Source organism: Rhinopithecus roxellana, chromosome 18, assembly GCF_007565055.1.
Source record: "Rhinopithecus roxellana isolate Shanxi Qingling chromosome 18, ASM756505v1, whole genome shotgun sequence".
NCBI lineage: Eukaryota > Metazoa > Chordata > Mammalia > Primates > Cercopithecidae > Rhinopithecus > Rhinopithecus roxellana.
The window spans coordinates 3,016,988-3,027,196 of record NC_044566.1 but is presented as its reverse complement, the minus strand read 5'-3'; the positions used below and the strand labels follow the sequence as shown (position 1 = coordinate 3,027,196).

The window sequence follows — 10,209 nt, the reverse complement described above, 5'->3', positions numbered from 1 at the left end:
AGGAACAAGGTAAATGCAAAAACCAAACAGAGCCCACTTATTAATACTTTGTGCTTTATTTTGTTTTACTTCAGTTATTTAATGATAGATTTCCTTGTTCCACTTTTGTATTCTATTTCCTTCCGTCCTTTCCAAATGGGACAGTTCCGTGTAATTGAACACAATTATATGAAAAACACTTATTACTTTTAAAAAATTAAAAATCATTGCTTCTTAGCCCTTTGGTTAAGATCGAGTGTAATATCTGTTCTTATCAGTTTAAAAAATTAACAACAAAGTGTAAGAATTATACTTTTATAATAAAGGTATAAGAACATTTTAAGAATTATAAGTAAAAAATCAGGCAGTTTCAAGTAACCAGTTTTTCAATCATATTGAAACTTATTTTCGAAGTAAGACCCATTCTAATAGATCTCCCAAATGAAAATTACAACTCGTGACACATCCCCAAGTATCCCTGCGCCCTGGCTATCCAGGGAACATGAAGAGCCCAGTTCTGCTCCTGGGGCTTCACACCCCCTTCCTGACTCTGTGTTGAGCGTCTGACCTTTGTGTTGGACTTGATCATGACGTCAGACATGAGAGTAAGTCTCTGTATCCGTTAGCCTTGGTTGAACAACAAGCCAACCCAAACACGACTTAAACCATTTTATCTGCTGACTGTTGTTCAGATGTGCACAGATCATTTGAGCTGGGCCCCCCAGGTTGGCTCTCTATGGTGCTGGTTCATTCAAGCACCTGTCAGTGGATGATCAATTGCCTCATTTATGCCTGGCATTGGATGGAGGGCCGGAGGCATATCCTGCTCATCGCCCTGCAGCACAGCCTGTCCCTATGTGCCACACAGAGTTCCCAAGAGCAGCAAGAGAGAGGCCTCAGTGCAAATGCACTTTCTTCGCCTCTGCTGATGTCACATGTGCTGATGCTTCCTTGACCAAAGGAAAGCAATGGCCAAGCCCAGATTCAGGGCTTGGTGCCATGAATTCTACCTCTTGAGGTGGGGACAGGGGCTGCAAAGTCACAAGGCAAAGGGATGTGAATATAGGCACAGAAATAATGCATTGTTTTTCTTTTTATCATCTGCCATAATACACTTACAAGATATCCTTATCTACCATAATATCCTTAACATAATGTTAAAGATCGATCATATATTCCTAAGAGAGAAATGTGATCATATAATTCTAACCTTTCACAATATTGTTGACATTTTACTTGACTTTCTAGACATAAAATGACATTCTAATTCCCAAGGGGTTTTTCCCACACTATTTAACATTCTTTTTGGGCTAGGTTTTTCTCCAGTCTCCCCTCTCCTTTACTACCAGGTTATTGAAGCTGTTCTTTTAAAGCTACAAGGAAGAAGAAACAGAGCGGTCTCGGGAAATGTTGAAAAAGCAGAACCCCATTCATCACAGCACAGGCTGAAGAGACCAGCTCTCCACACCATTGCCAGAATTTCCATCACAGGTGAGGGTGTGCGTCCTACAGCCCCAGCATTTCACTAAAAAGCAGCTCTATGTATGAGCTTTACGAAAAGGCAGAAAAGAAGTGGTACCTGTCGGGTCTCCCTCCCTCACTCTGCCTTCTCCTTTCAAATGCAGCTCTCTCCTTCCTGGGCCGGGATGATGTGCAACCATTACATGCGAGGGTTTCTAAGGGGGCGTTGTGAGGAGTCATCATTAGCAACCAACACTGCCGTTCTCACCAGTGTGAAACAGGCAGCCCTACCCCGGGGGCAGGCCCTCTTCCCCTGTACCCCGGGCTCCCTGGCTCCAGGCATCTTGACTCCAGCCGAGAGCCCCCACCCTTTGCTGAGCCCTGGGTCCTGTGCAGCCGAGCTCCCCGGGGGCTGTGAGCTTCTGCCTCTCTTCCTGCAGCCTCCTGTGCACTTGCAGGTCGCATCTCTGCCACTCTCCTTAGAGATAAGCCTACACACTCATTTTCTTTTTTTTCCCTCCGGACAAAGGAATAAGCTTTTGAAAAGCAAACTGATGGATGAGAGCGGTGAAATCCACTGAGTGGGCCTTGGAGAACAGCTGTGTTTGAGAGGCAGCTCAGCGATGTGAATGAGGCCAGGAGGAGCCATGAAGACAGCACTGCTTGTGGGGCCCCCAGTAAATGATGGCACTGAGCAATTGGCAGGACTGAGGTCATGGGAGGGGTCCCTAGGCCCCACCCCTCTCTACTCCTGTTGGCATAATTAGCAGCCTGCTTCCTATCAGGGGCTCTGCCTTCAGTGCTGTCTGCTGTGGCTCTTACCAGTGAGGCCTGGAGGGGCGGCTCCTTCACCTGCCCTGTCCTGGTTTTTGCCCCGTGAGCCAGGAGATGCATTTACAACTGCTCTTTTTGATGTCTCTTTTTTTTTTTTTTTTTTTTTTTTTTTTGAGATGAGTCTCGCTCTGTCACCAGGCTGGAGTGCGGTGGCCGGATCTCAGCTCACTGCAAGCTCCGCCTCCCAGGTTTACGCCATTCTCCTGCCCCAGCCTCCCGAGTAGCTGGGACTACAGGCGCCCGCCACCTCGCCCGGCTAGTTTTTTGTATTTTTAGTAGAGATGGGGTTTCACTGGGTTAGCCAGGATGGTCTCAATCTGCTGACCTCGTGATCCACCCGTCTCGGCCTCCCAAAGTGCTGGGATTACAGGCTTGAGCCACCGCACCCGGCCTTGATGTCTCTTTTTAAAAAGAGGCATTCCTCTGTGATTGCCTGGGGTCCTGTGGTTTACTGAATAAGATTCAGTGTGGGGAACTGTAGACTCTTCCTGAGAAGCTCGATTCCAAAAGGAAAAGGAGAATGCCGACTGGGATTCCCTGATAGGCATTGGTTAGCTTAGCTTAGCCACTGTCTGTGTCCACTGATAACTGGAGCTTTTAGAAAGGCATCCTCTGCAGCCCAGCATCAGCTTTCCCACCTGCTGTCCCCTCCGGGAGGCGGCCCATGCCGCAGAAGAAGACACCATTGTGCTTGGGTCCAGTGGGGTCTGGCCGACAGGGGCTGGATGGGGGGCAACAGCGGCAGGAGGAGGACAGAGGAGGTGTTTACTCAGGGTCTCCTGTTAGGGTGCTGTGGGATGTTGGGTTTCTCTGCTGGAAGCTGCAGCTCTGGTCACCACCTTCTCAAACTACAGGGCTGCCCACCGGGCATGGTGGCTCACGCCTGCAATCCCAGCACTTTGGGAAGCCGAGGTGGGTGGATCACCTGAGGTCGGGAGTTCGAGACGAGCCTGACCAACCTGAAGAAACCCCCGTCTCTATGAAAAATACAAAATTAGCTGGGTGTGGTGGCACATGCCTGTAATCCCAGCTACTCAGGAGACTGAGGCAGGAGAATCGCTTGAACCCGGGAGGTGGAGGTTGCTGTGAGCCGAGATCACGCCATTCATTGCACTCCAGCCTGGGCAACAAGAGCGAAATTCCATCTCAAAAGAACAAAACAAAACAAAAACTATGGGCTGCCCTCCAGGGCCATGGATAAGACCTCTCCCCCTCTCTGCAGCCCTGAGGCTGGAGAGCCCTGGTCTAGCGGACTAAACATTACCGGCTTTCCTAAACCCTGCCCCCATCTTGGTAAAATGTCCCTTTATCCTAAGGTCCTTAATGTCAGCTGTTTGCTGCAGCATCCTGACTAACGCACAGCTGAGAGGCAGTCAGAAGCCAGCAGCAACGAGGGTGATTTTAAAAGACCATGACGAATGTGTGCACAGAATACTCAGTGGCCCCACTCCCATACAGGTGGGCTACGAACTGCAGACTAAGGTTCTGTAGGGAAATGAATTAGGATTGGTGGTAGATTTTCCACTGAATCTTCTTGTAATACGGCCAAGTGCTTCCCTGTAGCCACAGTTCTAAATGATCCTCAGTGGAGAGTATTTGTCTCATGCGTGGGTGCTTTAATACTTCTGGAAACATCCTTTTAACCCACTGTTTTCATTTATACTCGTATCACCTGTTTCGTGGCTAGGACTTGGTAGGATTAGACATACATGGGCCAAGGGTAACTTCAGTCAGACCTTGTTTCATTATAAAATGGCAGAGTGAAAATAGATCTAATATATTAAGGGACGCACCTTAAGTTAATTCAGCCTGAACAACATTAATGGTAAGTAGAAACAAGCGAACAAAGAAAACCTTCTGAAGTGGCAACAGATGGGAGGGGTGGGTGTTGGCTCCTATTGAGTTGAGGACAGAGCCATTCCTCTCACTGATGTGCTTCTTCCCTCGAGGTGAGTGTGGGGTGCATGTGGGTATGCGTGGGGTGGATTCCACGCTGGTGCCAGCACCGCCAGAGTGTGTGTTGGTGGGGAAGAGAAGGAAGGGAGAGCAGGATCCAGTGTCCACTGTGCTGATTTTTTGTGGACACAGAAATGAGAAGGCAGAGAAGATGTCCGAGTCTTTCGTAGGCGAGCTCCCCCTCTCCTGGGTAGTTAAGGTCAACCACACTGCATTCGGATCCTGCCAGGAACTTGGAATGCCCAGAAGGCTGGCGGCGATGCAGTGCTGGACATTCCCCCGACGCCGGGGCAGCTGCGCTGGCGGCAGCAAGATCCACAGAGCTGCAGAAGACGTTGTGGGAAGAGACCATGGGGGAGCCACAGAAGCAGAAGCGCCTCCCTCCCCACTCCCTGCACACTCACCCCCTAAGCTGAGAATGCCTAACATGCAGCCAGAAAAAAAAATCGTTGAAGGCCAGTTCACATCTACTGCCTAGAGAGCAAAATCCTCAGTGATGTTGATTTCACGTAGACGTCTATATTCACTTTCTAGGGTTGCTGAAACAAAGTGCCACAAATTGCCTGGCTGAAAATAACAGGAATTTGTGTCTCACCGCTCTGGACGCTGGAATCCTACAATCAAGATGATGTCAAGGTCAGGCTCTCTCTGAGACTCGGGGTGGAAGCTGTCCTGCCTCTTCTTGGTTTCTGGTGGGGCCAACGGTGCTCACGGATGCTCCTGCAGGCTTGTAAATATATCGCTACAACCTCCGCCTTCCACCTCACACCATGTTCTTCTTGTGGGTCTCAGTCTTCATGTGGCGTTCCTCTTTGTTACACGGACAACGGTTGTATTGGATGCGGGGCCCACCCCATTCCAATGTGACCTCGTTCTGATTAATTACATCTGCAAGGACCCTATTTCCAAATAAGGTGACATTCTGAGGTCCTGGGGGTTAGGACTTCAACATCATTTTTGGAGAAAACAGATCGACCTTTAACAATGCCCAAGTAAAATGGTTTCATTTTTAGCAAGTGGACGTTCGAGTTCTCTATTTGAGGCATTTTTCTCAAGGATTTCTAACAATAGCTCATGTTGTAGGTTGCATTTATTTTTCACCATAATGATTTTTAAAATGTCAAAGCCTTGGCCCAACGACATGGGTGAGTGTGTTTTTATTGTTAGAAAGGATTCTATGCTACTTTCAAATGTCTGCAGGTTTATTTTTAGCTGGACAGGAAACGCATCTTACGCTCATGTTCATTTGTAGGCTGCCCCCTTTTTTGGAGGAATGTTATTGTTAGAAAACCACATTCAGTTTGGAGATGATTTTGGATTGAGCACCACGCAATCTAAGTTATAATTATACTACTCTCTGCTATAGATTTCCCGAAATCATCTTTCTGTTCATCAGAATTTGAAACTTTTCAGATAATGGTTCCATTTGTTATTCACAATTTCGCGGCCCAGCAGCTGCCTTTGATTTGTATTTAAATGAAAGGTCAAGCGGTCTTGATTTAACCTGGGGTTGAATTGAAGGGAGCCTGTCCATGTAGTGAGATGTAGAGTGAAAAATGAAAAGCATAAACATGCTATATTGTGACCACATGATACCAGAGTCATTCTTATTTGTTATGACTAAACATCCAGTTATTTCAAAGAGAGGGAAATAGTTCAATCCAGACTTTACCTAAATTTTTCATTGTTTCAGCAAAGGGGTCTGTGATTTGGGGGAAGTTTACTTTTTAAGTGGAGGACCTTTCCATCAGACAAGCTGCTTGTATTTGTTGCTGGTGCCAGGGATAAGGTAGTATTTCAGAAGAGAGCAAGGTAATTCCATCCTAATGCCGTAATGAGGGTGACAGTGAGGTACAGGAAACGGTGGGACTTTCCACCTAAAAGTAACTGCCAGCAGTTATATTGTTGGGTGGCTGCGATCTCCATCTCCAAACGGGAACCTCTGGGGAGGAGGTTCTTTGACCTTCCTTGGTGTGATTGCCTGGGGAAAAGTGATCATTTCACGGAATGGTATCTGTTTCTCCATCCTCTTCTTTGAGGGACTTCTGAATGAATAAGGTATCACTCTCACACCCCAAACCAACACTTTAACCCTCTGTTGAAATACTATTTAAAGGATGGTTGCATGAGGATGGATCCTATTTTTGCCTATGACCAAATGCAATGAGTCTCAAAAAATAGCCTAGAATTCTTTCTGCTCTGCCTTGAATGATGACTACAAACACCCCAGCCTTTCATGTTGGTAAGCGCCAGTCTTAGGTTCAGTAGTGTATCTGATGGTGACCAGTGACTAAGGTGACTGCTGTGAGCCGGACACATGTCATACGTGTGGCATGTCCCCTCTCATTTAACCCTTACAATACCCAGATGAGTTACAACACCCAGATGATGCTCCCTATGTCACCTTTGCAGAGAGGTGACATGGTGGTATGGAGGTCGCCAGTATAAACCGTGTGGAGGCTCTGACCATCCATCTCTTTGTTTTAGGTCTGGGATTACTTGCAGATGAACCATCTGCCCCCTCCCTTGGGCTTTCTGGAGGGATGGACAAAGTACAGTATTAAGGCTATGGCTTCTCTCTGTGCAAACAGCCCTCTTCCCGTTTTAGGAAGGGAGTTGTCTATGCTGGAGAGACCCCCATGAACCAAGGAGCAGCTCAAAGCGAACTTCCATGTCCTTCCAGGGGTCTGCGGATCTTCTGCTCCTGCTTTAGCATCTCTGCTCTCTGCCCCTCCCAGGCTCTGAGAGAAGCCTGAGGGCCTCATTTCCCTTGCTCCTGGACTTGCAGCTAGGAATACACTTAAAAAGTCTCCTCCCTCTAGAGGAGCACAGTTCCAGCTAAGCCAACCGTCCATACGAACCTTCGTGTCTTGGGTTATCGGTTTTCTACTGCAAGGGACGCATCTCGTACCTTGGAGGGTTACATGGGATTTGTTGATGTCGTAATCGATTGCCCATGTGATTTGGAAAGACGAACTCCGAGGGTTGAAGCAGGATGTATCCTTCCACATTTTAATTGCTCCCAAGAATGATCAGATAATTGCCTTCCTTTGAAGGATCCATGAGAATGTGCTGAAGTGTCCCAGCAAAACAAAAGAGAGTCTCTGAGAGGCTTCTATTCTTGTCTGGCTCTGTTGACAGCGATTGAATGCTCTGGGGAAGAGAAAAGCCTGGCAGAGAGCCTGGGCCCAGAGGAACATGAGGAGAGCCCGGTCCCCTCCGAGAGACGTTAGTGTGCTGTGCTCATTAGAAGGAGAATGTGCCACTTGTGCTGCCTTCTGCTTACTGCCCCTCCTCCAGGGAGGACTTGTTGAAGGCATGAGAAAATATGAAGCCTGACCCTGGGGCTGGCAGCTGCCACCGCGCCGCAGAGCCTGCCTCCGGGAGCCAGGGTTGGGCCGACCTGAGCACACACTTCCTTCCGAGCCTTGTCACAAACATGCCTGTGAGATGGGCAATTCTAAAAGGCTTGGCTGGCTTTAAATGGAGATTGTGGAAAGGCTTAAGCACTTTTGTTAAGTCAGATGTGACTCATCTCCTGTCTGTCCTTATGACCTGCTGGTCCAAACAAGTGGATGTATTGGTGAGAAAAGAAAAAGGAAAGAAAAAGGATACAGAAAAGAAAATACAACCTCGGTATTTACTTTTTTGGTGGTTTCTATGCTTGATTGTCAAAATCCCTGTGGAGACTGGCCAAAGCTACAGTTTCTGGTGTGACTGTGGACCCTGGCTGCATTCAGGTGCCGGTGTCTATGTTTCTAACGGAGAAGATATTTCTTTTTGTGTCCAAGAGTCATGGGTTGGGTGGTCTGGGGTTGAGATGACGTCAGGGATCAGGCCACAGGGTGTAAATGCAGGAGGACCTCGACATTGTGGACTCCAAAGTCCTACAGGAAGGCTGGGCACAGGCAGCCCCAGCACAGTGCCTGAGACGGACCTTCTTTATCTTGAATAAGATCACCAGTCCCGCTGGGTATTTCAGGGTTGTTATAAAGTCAGGCAATGGGACCAAGACAGAAGCTTTGAGGACCAAAACAGTGGTTCTATGAGTAGTTCAGTAATGCAGAATCAGGGCCACAGGAAGCTCAGTTTCTGCAAACTGGCGGCTACCTCCACTAAAAAAATAGGTCTTTACAAGGTTCATGGCTGCTGCAGTTACCTGGGATGTGCACTGGCTTTTATTCTGATCAGTTATGAGTCTGCCTGTCTCCCTGTGTATTTAGTTGCCCTTCTGTTGTAAAGGGTTTAGGGCTTGGGAAGGGCTGAATTCCTGTCTCCAAGTCCTCACCCCTCCCTTGGACTAGTGCCATTGGACTGTGCCTTCGTTGTGTCCATGGACAGTTGTGCCTGTGAACAGGCTTGACCATGTGCCCAGTGCACCAAGACATAAGGGCACCAAGTGCATCTCCTCACCCCTCTTGCTCTACTGAGCTCTGTCAGGAGACAGTGTGTCTTAGGCGGCCCCCTGGCAGTGAGGCTGATGGGTGTGGAACACACCTGAACTGAGCCAGCCGAACTGCACCAGCCCCCTTCTGGCCTTCAGTGCCAAAAATAAAGGCTGTAGACCCATGAAGGTTGCACAGGCAACCCTGACTTCAATGGCGGGGATGGGCTGGTCCCCTCTACGGAAGCAGGAGGGACCTCACAGTCCGGGATGAGCGTCTAGTTCAGGGAGGGTGAGGACCTGGCAGCAGCGATCCCGTCCACCCCGCTGAGCCACAGAGACTGTAGCTGCCGAGATGTTCAGAATTCATTTTATTAAGCAGCACAAATGAATGAATAGAGCATCTTCAGGTCCCACAGAGTCCTGGGTGAGCCTGGGTTACATGGAGGGTCAGCCGGGAGGTCAGAGGGACCTCAAGATGCAGATCTGGGCCTGTCAGGACAGGAGGTTCCTGGCTATCGAGACTTCGACAGGAGAAGGAGAAGGCAGGGAGTCCGGCCAGTCATGTTCTTCTCAAAGCCCGCCAATAGCAAAAGCAACAGCAGCAGCAAAACGCACAGACGTCATCATTCCCGTGGAGCTCCTTTCTGGAGTCCAGCCACCGCGACGCATTGCCTTCCTGTCATTTGGGTGGTGTGTGCCGCATTCATGGTCATCATGGGGGGGGCGTCTCAGGAACCCCGTCACATCGCTGTCCCTTTCAATTACCCCCCATTTGATCTCCCTCTTTGAAGTGGAGTTTTAAAAGCACATTGACAGCATCATTTGGGTGATTGGCCCCGCTATTGTACAAAGGTTTAAGGAGATTAGCTCAGCCCCGAGACAAGATGGGTGGACTTCATTGCTCCTTGGCACCCAGTCATTAATCTGTTCTCAAAGCCACTTCTTGAAGTGGGGAGTGCCTGGGAGACAGGCTGCAGAGCTCAAATCGTGAGGTCCTTTGTCAGACACACATTCTCAACAGCACTCAGCCTCTACTGTGCACAACAACAGACATTTTCCTGAATTATGGGAGGCAAAGTCCATTAAGTACAAAACTACAGTGGAAGAATGGCTTTCACGGTTTCCTGGGAGGTAGCCCCTGTGATTCCAAATCCCACAAACTTTCATACATGAGAATTCAGCAGTAAACCCTGAATTTCCCGGGGCACTGTCTGTTAGTTTTTGTCAGTCACAGCCTTTTGGAGTTCAAATGGTCTTCCTTGTGCTATCTGGAGTACTTCACCACCTTACCGTGCCACGATGCTGTCGTGGTCCATTTCTGAGCAAAACAGATACTCTGCAAACGACATAGGTTTCCATCCTTTTAGGTCTTACTCTAATGTTGGAGAACTTACATGCACATGTTTTTAATGTATAAATGCCATGAGAAGAAAATGTACTGATGAATTGTGTTTCAAAGCTGTTTTCCATTTTTAGAAAAATTCCTACAGCGAAGCACTCTCTTGTGTAGACTAAGTTGGGGAGGGTGCTTGTCTTCCTGGACCAGCTCACACAGGCTAGATAAACCATAACCGCTGAGTTAGGATACCAAA

At 48.3% G+C, this 10,209-nt stretch overlaps 1 pseudogene; it reads left to right on the top strand.

The window, feature by feature from the left end:
- Positions 1-205: 205 nt before the first annotated feature.
- Positions 206-297, top strand: LOC115894671 (annotated as a pseudogene).
- Positions 298-10,209: the final 9,912 nt, after the last annotated feature.